Raw genomic sequence first — 12,810 nt, 5'->3', positions numbered from 1 at the left:
AGGCCTTTAGCTCCGTTCCTCTGGGTTACTCAGTCCAAGCCATGATGCTGAGAGAGATCAGTATCCCCCCACTGACTTCTCCATCCATGACCACTTTGAAAGGAGACCAAGGCTCTGCACGGTGGTGAGACGGGCACAGGTGGTACCTGGCTGCAGCTCACCATCTCCGTGTGCTCCGAGGGTTCTCTGGCTGGGCGGTCCCAGCCCCATCATCCAGAGGAGAGCGAGTCCCATGGGAGGAAATCCACAAGGAGATAAAGACAGATGTTTTCCTGTTGCAAGATGAAAATTTTTGTAGTGACATCATTATAAATATATCTATCTCTATAGATGTATACTATAAGCAGAGTTTTAAGAAGCTACAGATTCAGAAAAAAATATAAAATAATAAAAAGGTCTTATATTGGTAAGAGAATATAATAACATAATAGAAAATTGGTTTGCAGAAAAGCCAGTTCAAAGGAACACGAAATATGAGAAGAAAGATACTCAAACTCAGGAGTAAGTGACAATGTGACACAACCTTAGATGGACAAATAGAAAACAAAAGCCCCTGACCGTGTTGAGAATATGGAGAAATAGGAACTTCAATGTAGGAAATGGGAGCATGAATTGGTCCCTCCTTCTGCAATGTGATCCTGTAAAAACCTACTAAGATGCAGAATCATCACTTCATTACCCAGTCCCCCACCCACCTCCCTTTCTGCAATGCTCAGTTCGTTTCCTGGAGTCGAGTCTCTCATGGTTTGTTTCTCTCTCTGATTTCTTCCCATTCAGTTTTCCCTTCCTTCCCCTATTGTCCTCTGCATTATTCCTTATATTCCACATATGAGTGAAACCCTAGGATAATTAAGGAGGGCACGTGATGTTATGACCACTGAGTGTTATATGCAACTAATGAATCATCAAACATCATAGCAAAAATAATGATGTAAAAAAAAAAAAGCATACTTAAAAAAAAAAAAAAAGTCCTACCAATCCCAGTCTTCAGGAATTATCCCAGAGAACAAAAATCAGCATATACAGATACATGTATAAGGATGGTCTGTATAGCTTTGTTTCCATGACAAAACATGACAATCAAGTGAAAGCCCGTTAAGAGAGAAGTGGCAGAATAAACTCTACTCACTGTGGAATTTTATACAATTATTAAAACATGAGTTAGGGCACTAGCCCTGACTTGCAGAAATATCACGTGGCATTGCCAGTTAAGAAAAGTAAAAAGTGGGTGTGTAAAATGATTTCATTTACAACAAAACAAAGACCATAAAAACAACTGTGTGTGTGTGTATTTGTATATGACTAAGTGAGCACAGAGAGAAGCACCAGAGGAGAGATAATTGGGGTAGGAAAGACAAGTACAAATTTTTCTGAAAGTGCACCACAAATGTTACCACGTCTGGTATAATTACCGTCATGTAAATTTGCATATGTGTATACAGTGACATGACGAAGGGGAAGGTAATAGGTCGAATATGTGAGCACTGTTATTTCTTACGTGTCACAAAGAGTAGAAGGTTAATTAGCAGTATAACTAAATAGTAATGCTGCCATGTCTCCTTCAGACAAACAATTTTATTAAAAGTGTTCAGATGAATTAAGTAAGTAGCAGGTGTTTACCCACAAATATGTGGCTATTCGGGGCTTTTTGTTATATGAAACTGGGACTGGAAAGGATTATGCTTTTGAGGAATGGTATAATGTGATGGTTGAAAGCATAGCATTTGGGGTGATAGCCTCGATTTGGAATTCCAGCTTCAGCCATGAAATGTTAACAGTTACTCTGAGCTTCAATTTCTTCTCTCTGAGATATGGGCACAAATTCTACTTCCCATGCTTGTGTAAGACTGCATGTGAAAATTCTGAATAAATCGTAGTTGTTGTTACTAACCTGTGGCGAAAAAATAGATCTATATCCACGAACTTATTGAGCGATCTTTTTGATACATTAATTGAGAAAACATTTTGGTAAAAAAAAAAAAAAACAAACAAACAAAAAAAAAATTCCCAATTTTGTATAGTTGCCTAGAAAAGATTTATAGGAACAGGAAAAATAGGCAGAGGAAGCACGTGCCTTTAATGTTAGGGCTCCAGGATGGTGGAGTTACAGAGTGGTCTGGAGAGAAGATTCTCTTTTGTAAAAAAAAACAAGCATGCATGACTTCTGCAATCTGGAAAAGAAAGTCTAATGTCAAGGCTTTGAATATGGCTGATTTTTCAGGAACTCTACCTAACATAGCCTATTTTACAGTTTGCCATAGTAGCAATGGGTTTTGATAAGGTAAAAATCAGATGTAAGTCTGCTGTGTACCTCTGTCAATTGCCCACTGGAAATGCATGAAATCATTTTGCTGAAAGCAAGCCCTGACTCTTGGGGTCCAATTAGACTTCTGTCCAAGACAAACAACTTTCCATCCTGCCCATCCCTGGTCTGGACTGACATTGTGTCCATCCTTGTGTGGTCATCCCTCGGATTGAAATGGTCCCTGTCTTCAGCTCCTTGGATGTCCCTAGCTTAGGCCATTTGTTCTAGCTAATGTTGGCATTGGGGCCAGGCACCTTCCTGGGCTCCCAATTCTTTCATAGAGGTAGTTAGAAACAATTGTTGTTATCACTTTTATTTAATATTTTTTTAAAGAGTTAAGCATTTTAATTCTTAGATGTTATGTGTTAGTTTTCTCCTACCTACTAACACAGTTCCCAGAGGAGGAGGCCAAAGGGAAAGCAGCCATACGTCCTTCTCGGTGCCACAGATGAGGTATTTAACATACCTGTACATGCTGGGACTATCCTAGAGTCATGGAAATGGCCCTGAAGAGAATTTAGATTCTGCCTCGGCCTCCCTCATGAGCAAAGGAGGAAAGTGACCCTCACAATTTCTTGGAACTTCACTTTTTAACATTTTAAAGTTTATTTTACCAAGCTTAATTTAGAAAATATGAAGGGAAAAAAAAAAAAAGACTGGTGCCCAAAGCACTGCAATCTGTCCCTCCAAGAGGACATGTGACATTTAGGGTCGTAATGTAAGAGGCACATGGTAGCGCACTGATGTCAAAGCCAGCTTATCCTCATCGTTCTCAAAGCCACTGTGTGTGTCTCAATCCAATTATAGACAGAGCAAGCAAGTCCGAACTAAAAGCAAGAATGGGGCCTGATCAATCAGAATTAATTTTACCTAAATGATATTTGAGATGCACCGAGATAGCTTTGTGATTAGAGCCTGAAGCTGGCATCCTCCCCGCAGAGAATACTAATGCTGACATTCTAGTCCGAGTGGCACTTGGCGTCATCACCAGCAACTGCCAACCCGCGCCCTGCAGGTCCTCCTGGAAAACCAGCTTGTCAAATGTCGAGAGCCCTGTGATGAGTCTGCACGGGTCCATTTAGAACTCCAGCTCCTCCTCATTCATATTCATTACAGTTGGTGTGAATTCACAAGGGACGGCGGCATGTTTCTGTCAGTTCCTAATGCCTCTTAGAAATATGGGCATTTTTAACAAGTGCTTGCCTGATTGCAAAGCAAACACTCTGAGGTAATTTCTTCCAAAGAGAGAACACTTTGTTAAAATAGGACACATCCAGCAGTCTTCTGCTCATCTGTCCCCGTTCACTGTGTCAGTGTGCCAGTATCGTGTGGACAAACCACATGGGACACATGGACCGTTTTCATAGCTCTTCCTCTTTCTCTTCCTGATGCAACGGCCATATTTAGATGGAAAAGAGTTGTTTTTTTTCTTTAATACAATACAAGGAAGAAGAACCATCAAGGGCAGCATTCTAACAAGAGATTTAAGAGAAGTGGGAAAGGACTGGGCTGCTCTTCTCTGTCCTTCTCTCTATGGGAGGACTGGTATGATCTTGGGAATTTGCTAGAACAGCTCAGGGAACTCCTGGAAAGAATAGCTGCTCCCTCTGTGGGTCAGCACCTGCATCTGGGACTGCCTGGAGCATTGCAGAAGGCCCAGTTCTCCAGGTGAGCACTTGCTTGTGCCGACCACCATGTTACCACCTGAACAGGTCAGCTCCTGAATTTCTGCACCTCAGTGGCCTCACATTTAAAAAAAAAAAAAAAAAAGATGGGCATTATGACACCAGCTTCATAAATCTGATGTGAGACCTAAATGCCCCCACAAAACTCTTAACACAGCACCTGGTGTATTGTGTGTGCTCAAGAGATCCTAACTTTTATGAAAATTACTAATAACGTATTGAACTTTCCCACTACTAGAACCTGCCACAGATCTTGTCCTTTTCCAGAATTGGTCATAGGTATTATATTTGACCAAAGATATACATGTATGAGATAGTTTCCAAAGGGTGGAGATGCATTGTGTCCATAAAACCTTTTTTTATAGATCTTTCTTAGATGCCCACATAGCCTTGTCTGCTTCAAATGCAGTGGGTAGGTCACGTCTGCTCTAGAAATTAGAAACACTACATGGAGAGCTTAAGGACCCAATGGTTCTGACTGTGTGACCTCCTGGCACAGAAAATCATTCAACCTACTAAGCCTCAGATTCCTCAATAGCATGATAAGCTTTACCACATAATCTTAGAAATCCTCTACAGGCAAAAATTCCAGTTCAACAGTTTCACAACCCAAGCTTTGGAGAATTTGTCTGCCATGTTTTCTCTCTCCTCTTTCCTAACCACTGTCACAGAGAAGACACTAAATAAAAGTAGAGTTAAAACATGGATAAATAAAAAAAGATTCACTTGAGAAAAATAAATCCAATTGATCCTTTTCCATTTGAAGAAAAAAATAATTATTCATTGATTAGATATTTCAACAAAAATTAATACTTCTGTCCAACTTATTGTGTTGCCCATGTATTGACTGTATAAAGCAATAATAATGCCTTCTTTTTTTTTAATTTAAATTCAATTAGCCAACATATAGTACATCATTAGTTTTTGGTGTAGTGTTCAATGACTCATTAGTTGCAAATAACACCCAGTGCTTATCACATCCCATGCCCTCCTTAAAAAGCCCATCACCCAATTACCCCATCCTCCTGCCCAACTCTCTTTCCACAACGCTCAGTTTGTTTCCTGGAGTCAAGAGTCTGTCACATATTGTCTCGCTGTATGATTTCTTCCCGTTCAGTTTTTCCTCCCTTCCCCTGTGACCCTCTGTGTTATTTCTTATATTCCACTGCCTTCTTAGGTTTACAATAAATACAGTAAAATATAGTTCAGCAAGGATATGTAGATTGTAGGAATAGTAAATGAAGTTAAAGTATTCTAGTGTCTTAGTATTTTGGGAGAAAATATCAGAGGCACTAATTTATATTTGTCTGTAGTAAGTCAAAAGTGCATGTTTTACCATTGATTGTAGTTACTAAAGAATAGTAAGTGAATGTATTACTTCTGTAGTGCATTGAATGGTGGTCCACGAAATGATATGTCCCCATCTTAACTCCTAGAGCTTGTGAATGTGACCATATTTAGATACAGAGTCTGCACAGATATAATTAAGTTAAGAATCTTGAGAGATCATCATAGATTGCCCTGATAGGTGTCCAATGATAGGTGTCCTTCTAGCAAACAGAAGAGAAGATGGACACACAGAAGAGAAGACTAGAGGACAACAGAGGCAGAGATTAGAGTGACACTGTCATAAGCCAAGGAATGGGAACAGTCACCAGACGCTAAAGAGGCAAATAAGGATTCCCTCCTAGAAGGACTAGAGAGAGCATGATCCTGGGACTCTTTGACTTCATGCTTTTGGCCTCTAGAACTGTGAGAGAATATGTTTCTATTGTTTCAAGCCACCATGTTTGTGATAATTTATTGCAGCAGCCCTAGGAAACTATTTCAACTTCCAAATTCATAATGGAAAAACAACTTTTAAAAAACTAAAAGAATAACTTCTCTTTACCATGGTCACAGAGGTGACAAGGAATTTTCAACATAGAAAATCAACAATTGGCTTGTATTCAAAATATATAAAGAGCTCCCATAAATCAATAAGAACAAAAACACAGCAAAATAGAAACATGGGCAAGAGATTTGAAGAGAATATACCCATGTGACCAATAAATATATGAAATTTTACAGGAATTTCAAATTAAGCTCCAGGGCTGGAGATTGTAAGGTCTCCATTTTCATTCTCATCCTTTAAAGCAGTGTAAAAAGCTTTCAGGAAACAAAAATCATGTAGAGCAATCGAAAGCTACTTAAGTAAGATCTTGACCCCATGTCAAGGGTGATGCAGTTCCTCAGAGGGAAAAGATACTTGAGAATCAGGGCAACAGGCCCCTCCCCCAGAAGATGCATGAACATCCACCTAAAACCGAGTTCAACAATCACAAATAACTGAAAGAGTCCAGCACTAGAGGGAAATAGTATATAGAATTTGCGACTTTTCCCCATGATTCTTTAAAGTCTATCCACTACTTTTTTCTCTTTTCTTATTCAACTAATTTCTTATTTCATCAACTCTCTTTAAAAAAATATTTTTAATTTTCATTTTTATATTTATATTCTATCCTTACATTATATTTAATTTTATTTTTGTATGAATATATATATTTCTCTTTCTTTACAATTTTGGGATGCAGTTTCTTCCAACAGACTAAAGTAAACCCAGAATCTAATATATGGCTCTGTTTTCTTCACCTGTCTGATCATATTCTCTCTATTTTTACCTTCTTTTGTTTGTTTGTTTGTTTCGTAAAGTCATTTTTAACATTCACCTTTCACTTATATTCAATCCATTCAAAGTATTTAAAATTATTTTTGTATATATATGCTATTCTTTCTTTACAATTTTGAGATGTAGTTTTTACTAACTGAACAAAACAAACTCAGAATATAACATAAAGCTCTGTTCTGTTCATTTGTTCATATTTTTTTCTTTTTTAACTTATTTCTCTTTTTTTAATTTTTATTTTTACACTTACAATCTGTCCTTTCATTATATTTAATTTTATTATTGTACACATATAAGATTTTCTTCTTTTGTAATTGTGGGATCTAGTTTTCTAACAAACAGACTAAAATATACACAATATCCAGTGTAATGCTCTAATCAGTTCACCTGTCTGATTGTATTATCTCTTTGATATTTAAACTTTATTTATTTATTTATTTATTTATTTATTGGTTTCCAATCTCTTTCAATTTGTTTGGGCTCATTGTTTCCATTTTGGTATTTTGTTCTCTTTCATCTATTCTTCATGGACAGAATGACAAGACAGAAAAACTGACCTTAAAAAAGGGAACAAGAGGCAGTACTGAGTTCCAGGGAACTGATGAGTATGGATGGACGTTAAGTAAGATGTCAGAACCAGAGTTCAGAAGAATGATTAAAAATATACTAGAAAGGCTTGGAAAAAACATAGAAGACATTAGAGAATCTCTATCTGAAGAAATAAAAAAACTAAAACCTACTCATGTTAAAATCAAAAAGGCTATTCAGATACAGCAAAATATGAGGGAGAACCTGGGACCTTTGCAGACAGGACCAGAGTCCCTATTAGCAGAGGGAAGTTTCAGATCAGGAGAACGGCTGAGGCCCGGGAGGAGGCCTTCACACTCTGTCTGCCCTGACTTGTCTCGTGGGCACGAAGCAAAGGGACCTGGTCCTGCCTCGAGCCCCTAGGTTGGCTGGACGGCCAGGTTGGCCTGGAGGGCCTGAGCCCAGGCCGGCATGAACCCTTCCACGTGCCTGGGCTTCTGTGATTGACACCACTTGGTCCTGGACAGCAAAGTCAGGAGGAACTCCTGCCTAGAACCTGGCTGGCCTCCCCTCCCCCAAGCCAACTGCTCTGCTCTGGTTGCCACGCACAGGTTGACCTCATACACGGAACTCTCCACAGGGTTCTGAGCACTCAGCTGGGGCCCCAGGACGCCAGCACTCGGAGGCGTAGCCATGGAGCCCGACGCAGCCATGGAGGCCCCTCCTCCGGCCAGCGGATCCACGTGCCAGGTGGTCCTGGAACACGTGTGGGATGTGCTGCTGCTGATGTCCAGAAGCTGGACACGTATCCCTGGGTGGTCCTGGGCGGTGCTGCTAGGGACCCTGCTGCTCCTTTTCCTGCGGAGGAGACGACGCCCTCAGAGAAGAGCGAAGGCGCCGGGACAAAAGTGCTCTGCCCGCCCCCAAGTCTGCGCAGCGGGCCGCCAGGATACGGGCCCGACCACCCAAGCCCAGGACGCCTGCGGGCCAGCCAGGGCGCTGGCCAGTCCTCCCTCCTTACAGACCTTGTGCTTGGCAGCCATGAGTCACCACCTGAGCAGGCTGGTCCTCCGGGGCCCTGCCGACGTCCTGAAGAAGGACCAGAGGAGCCAGCCCCCTCAACGTCCCCGGGTCCCTGGAGAAAACGCCGTCGTAGGAACAGCAGGCGAGGATGGAGGACAACCCGGGAGGAAAAGCGCGACGGACGGTGGGGACCACACGGCTTTTCCAGAGCCACCGGGACTGCGCAGCCAACAGGCTTCCAGAGGGAGGCAGAGAGGGCAGGAAGAGGAGGGGGAAGAAAGGCCGGAGCCGTCGAGGGCACGCGCAGAGCCGGTCCCGAAACATCAAACCTGCAGGTCACCATCCAGGGCAGGACCCGGGCTGCAGGCTGTCACCCCGCCTGACCTCCCTGCAGATGACGACTGTGCGGGGACCTGCGGAGTCCCACCAAAGAGCGGAGCCAGGACTGGCGACCACACCTCCCACAGGGCAGCCCTTGAGCCACAGGCTGTCACCGAGGACACTGGCTTCCCTGTGTCCCCTCCAAGTCCCGACGCGGGTCTGCAGGTCAGAGCCACACGCCTGGAGGCAGAAAGGCGAGAGATGGCCGAGCTGACCCGACACATCCACCGTCTGCACACCCGGGAGGCAGCTCTGCAGCGGGAACATGCCCAGCTGGACCGCGACATTCAGCAGCTGAGGCGGAGCCTGCAGAAGCCGCTGGACGAGCAGGACGAACTCGTCCTGCGCCTGCACGGAGCCCTGTTCCGAGGGGCGGCTCAGTGCGAGGCCCTGCAGAACCAACTGGCCGGCCTGCGCGGGGACCTGGAGCTCACCTGCCACTTGCGCAGCCTCCACCAGGAGATGGCCCGAGACGTGCGCCGAGAGCTGCAGAGACACCGCTCCCACTGCCGCGAGCTGGTCCTCTTCCAGCACAACAGAGCCGCGAGAGCCTGGGAGGCCGCTGTGTCCAGCGAGAGAAAGTTCTGGGAGCTGAGGAGAGAACATGACCGCCTGAGGCAGACGCTGGCCGGCCTGGAGGCCCACCGCCTGCCTTTCCCGCGTGACCCTCTTGCTCCTGCGGCTCTGCCCGCAGCCCGCGCAGCTGGGGAAGTGTCGGGGCGTCCCTGGGGTCCTCGGGCCCCCGGGGAGCGGGGAGGTCCCCCCGTGAGGGCTCCGGGATCCGGGGTCGCCTGCGGGTAGGACCGGGCTCAGGGCCGCTGGGCGCTCAACAGCCACAGCCCGACTCAGCCTCTGCAGGGAGGGCCGGGAAGGATGGCCGCCGGCTCGCTCTCTAGGCAGGCGCCTGGGTCTCCCCTGGGGCCCCAGGGTCGCTCAGCCGTGTAGCCCGCTCACCCTGCCGCCGCACATCCGGACAGACCTCCGGGCATATTGTCCTCAGTCCGGACTGTCCCCGTCAGACCCTCTACAACGGTGCACTGTAGGATCGTGTTGGCGTTGAAATCCCCGTCACTAGGACGGAAGACATCCGCTCTTGTGGGCGTGGACAGAGACTCCAAACACGACCATTTCTGTGGGCCAGGACTAGCCTCACGGATGGGCAGAAGCAACTCGGTATCTCCGGGAATAACGTGGAATTGCTTGAAAGAAAAAGAGAAGAAAATTTTAACTAGACAACATCCCACACAGCTGTAAAAAATCACTAGCGTATTTCTCAACTAAATTTTAGTCTGAACTCATAATTTAGTCCTAAATCTAAATTTTAGCCCTTAATTCAAATCTTAGCCCTAAACGCAAATGTTAGTCCCCAATTCATAGTTTAGTCCTAAATTCATAGCATTAATGTAGTCTTAAATTTATGGATAGGAAATAGTAAGAATTTGCAGCCATTTCTTTCCTTGTTTTGTAACACATTCCCTTCATCCCTGTTAGTTTGTTTAAGATACTGTTTGTTGTTTAACATTTATGAATTTTAAGCAGTCAAAATACCAAGTGTTCTCTGGATGACAGACACACTGGCCCATGCACCAGGGCACGTGCACAGGCGCACATCCCATGATGCCAAATCCAGACGATTGTAGTTGTTTTGTGAGGACCGGAAAAAATGTAAAAATACAGTTGGAAATTTTAAAATAGATTTATTTTAAATTTTAAGTAAATTCCAAAAATGTATCTGTAGATCAATAAATGCCTGAAAACAAACGCCGTGTGTGCGCCGTGTGTAAGGAGAGGAAGGCCTCCGTGCTCCTCCTCCCCGAGAGCAGAGTGCCCTGAGGGAGCAGGGAAGGTGGCAGCGGGGAGCACTGTCCCACGGGGTGCAGAGGAGGAGGTGGCCGGGGACAGTCCCCAGCTGTAGCAGGGGGTAGGGCAGGACCCAGGAGGGGTTCCCAGGCTCCAGCCACAGGGGAGGTGGACCCATCCCGGGGCCTGGAGGGAGGACAGGGAAGTAGCATCTGCTGAGCCCAGTTGGGGGGCTGTCCCAGTGATAGGGCCTAGTGCCCCCCTCGACCATGCAGGCCTCCATGGACTGCTGGTGCAGGGCAGCCCCCCAGAAGGCCTGGGAGTGCAGGCAGGGGAGGCAGCCTCAGGCCCAGAGCCAGCAGGAAAGGGTCAAGGAGGAGTTTGGAGAAGGATCCACCCCCGTGAGTCTATTTGACTCTAGTGTGGATGGGTGTGACTGCCTTCATTCACATCACACATGGCATATCTCTGCAGCTTCTCTTACATCTTGGGCACTGTTCTGGCACATGGCAGGTGGGGGGAGCAGTGATGGAGAAAACAAGCCAGTAAGGCCCGAAGACCCATGGAATTCTCTCCTAGTGAAGGGCAAGGCCAGGAAATCAAGAACAAGAAGACAAGGACTAGCAATTTTTGCAAAGAATCCTAATAGTGTGATGGCAAATAGAGTCAGAGGCCATACCCAGATGTGTAACAGATGAAGATAATAGGAGGTAGTGTGGGAGGGCAGGGGGCAGCCTGTGCTAGGCAGGGAGCACAAGAGTATAAATGCTGAGGTCTGTGCTTACAAGGCTGGAGAACCAGGGCAATGATGACAGGGTAGGGGCAGGGAGCAGGGCCACTCCACAGCCCTTCCCTAGAGCAGGGTAGAGACACCAGGGGAGGGTGCAGACCTGGAGACACAGGGTGCTGGTGGGCACGGGTGTGACGTGTGTTCTGCACAGATATGCGTGATGGTGGGGACAGGGGATAGAGGGGTTCGGGAGAAAGGGCTGGATCATTCTGAGAGGGGGCTCACTGGGTCAGCATGGAGCACTGGGGGCTGGCCCTGGGGTGGTCCTCGTGGAGATGGAGGAGCCGGACAGACTGGGGTTGAGTTTGCGCAGCTGTGGGGTCAGGAGAGGCGGCAGGAAAGCCCGTCACCTTTTGTAAGAAGGCTGTGTGTTGTCTGGGCGTCCTCCAGGAACCCTTAGAAAATCTCTGCTTGGGACCGTGAGGAGGTCAGCAGGCGTGGACCCATTCCACCCAGCGGGCAGCTGCTGTCTGAGGAGTGGGGCGTGGAGGACGCCTGTACATTTGGGATCCCATCAGGTTTCCACCAGGTCTCGCCATCCCTGAAGGCCCTCGTGAGCAGGTGGTCTCACCTCCCAGCTGCTCCCACCACAGAGACCTCAAGGACAGCTTCAGGAACGAATGGGTACAGGGTGAGGATTCCCAAAGGGACTCACGTCCTCCCTGATCGAGTCGATGCTGCCACCAGTGGGAACCCCGACAAGTAATCCATGTCCCCCCACAGAGTCCCAGGAGCAGGAGACAGAGGCTCAGGGACTGGAAGTGCTCATGAATGTGGCATGTCCCCTCACCACTGGGCCACCCTGTCTTTCTACCTGTCCCTGCTGCAGGCTGCCGTGGGATGGGATGGCAGGGCAGAACCGGAGGGCTCCCTGGAGGAGCCGGCCTCTGAGTGAATCTGATGGATGAGCCGCAGGGACCAGTTGTGCTTTCACGCTTGAAAGAGAAGGCGAATTTCATGGACACCTTGTCACAGAAAGATTGAGATTCCCCAGGTTGTGGAGCTGAGACCCTGCATGCATGGTCGCCATGTGCTATCTCTGCTGGGACCAGACCTGGAGTAGCAAGGATCCTTAAATGATGATGGGATAAGAGTCTGGAAGTTGATTTGTTCAGGGGCCTTTCTGGCAGAAGGCACCAGCAGAGGCAGTAAACAACTTAATCTCAGTGAGCAAGGGAGTTAGCTTTCTGAGTCCAGTTCTGATTGGCTCATAGGGGAATTCTACCAAACATTTAAAGAACATTTAAAGAACAATTAATACCAATTTTTCTGAGGCAGTTTCAAAAAATAGAAATGGAAGGGAAACTTCCAATCTCATTCTATAATGCCAGCATTACCTTGATCCCAAAATCAGACAAAGACCCCAACAAAAAGAATTTCAGACCAATATCCCTGATGAATACAGAGGCAAAATCTCTGAGCAAAATATTAGCCAATAGGATCCAACAGTACAGTAAAAGGATTATTCACCACTACGAATGGGATTTATTCCAGAGCTAGAAAGGCGGTTCAATATCTGCAAATCAATCTGATACATCATATTAAGAAAAGTGGTCCATATATATGATGGAATATTACTCAGCCATCAGAAGGAATGAGTATCCAACTTTTGCATCAACATGGATGGGACTGA

The sequence above is a fragment of the Mustela erminea genome, chromosome 1, assembly GCF_009829155.1.
Source record: "Mustela erminea isolate mMusErm1 chromosome 1, mMusErm1.Pri, whole genome shotgun sequence".
Classification (NCBI taxonomy): Eukaryota; Metazoa; Chordata; class Mammalia; order Carnivora; family Mustelidae; genus Mustela; species Mustela erminea.
Note: the sequence above shows the minus strand (reverse complement) of the source record.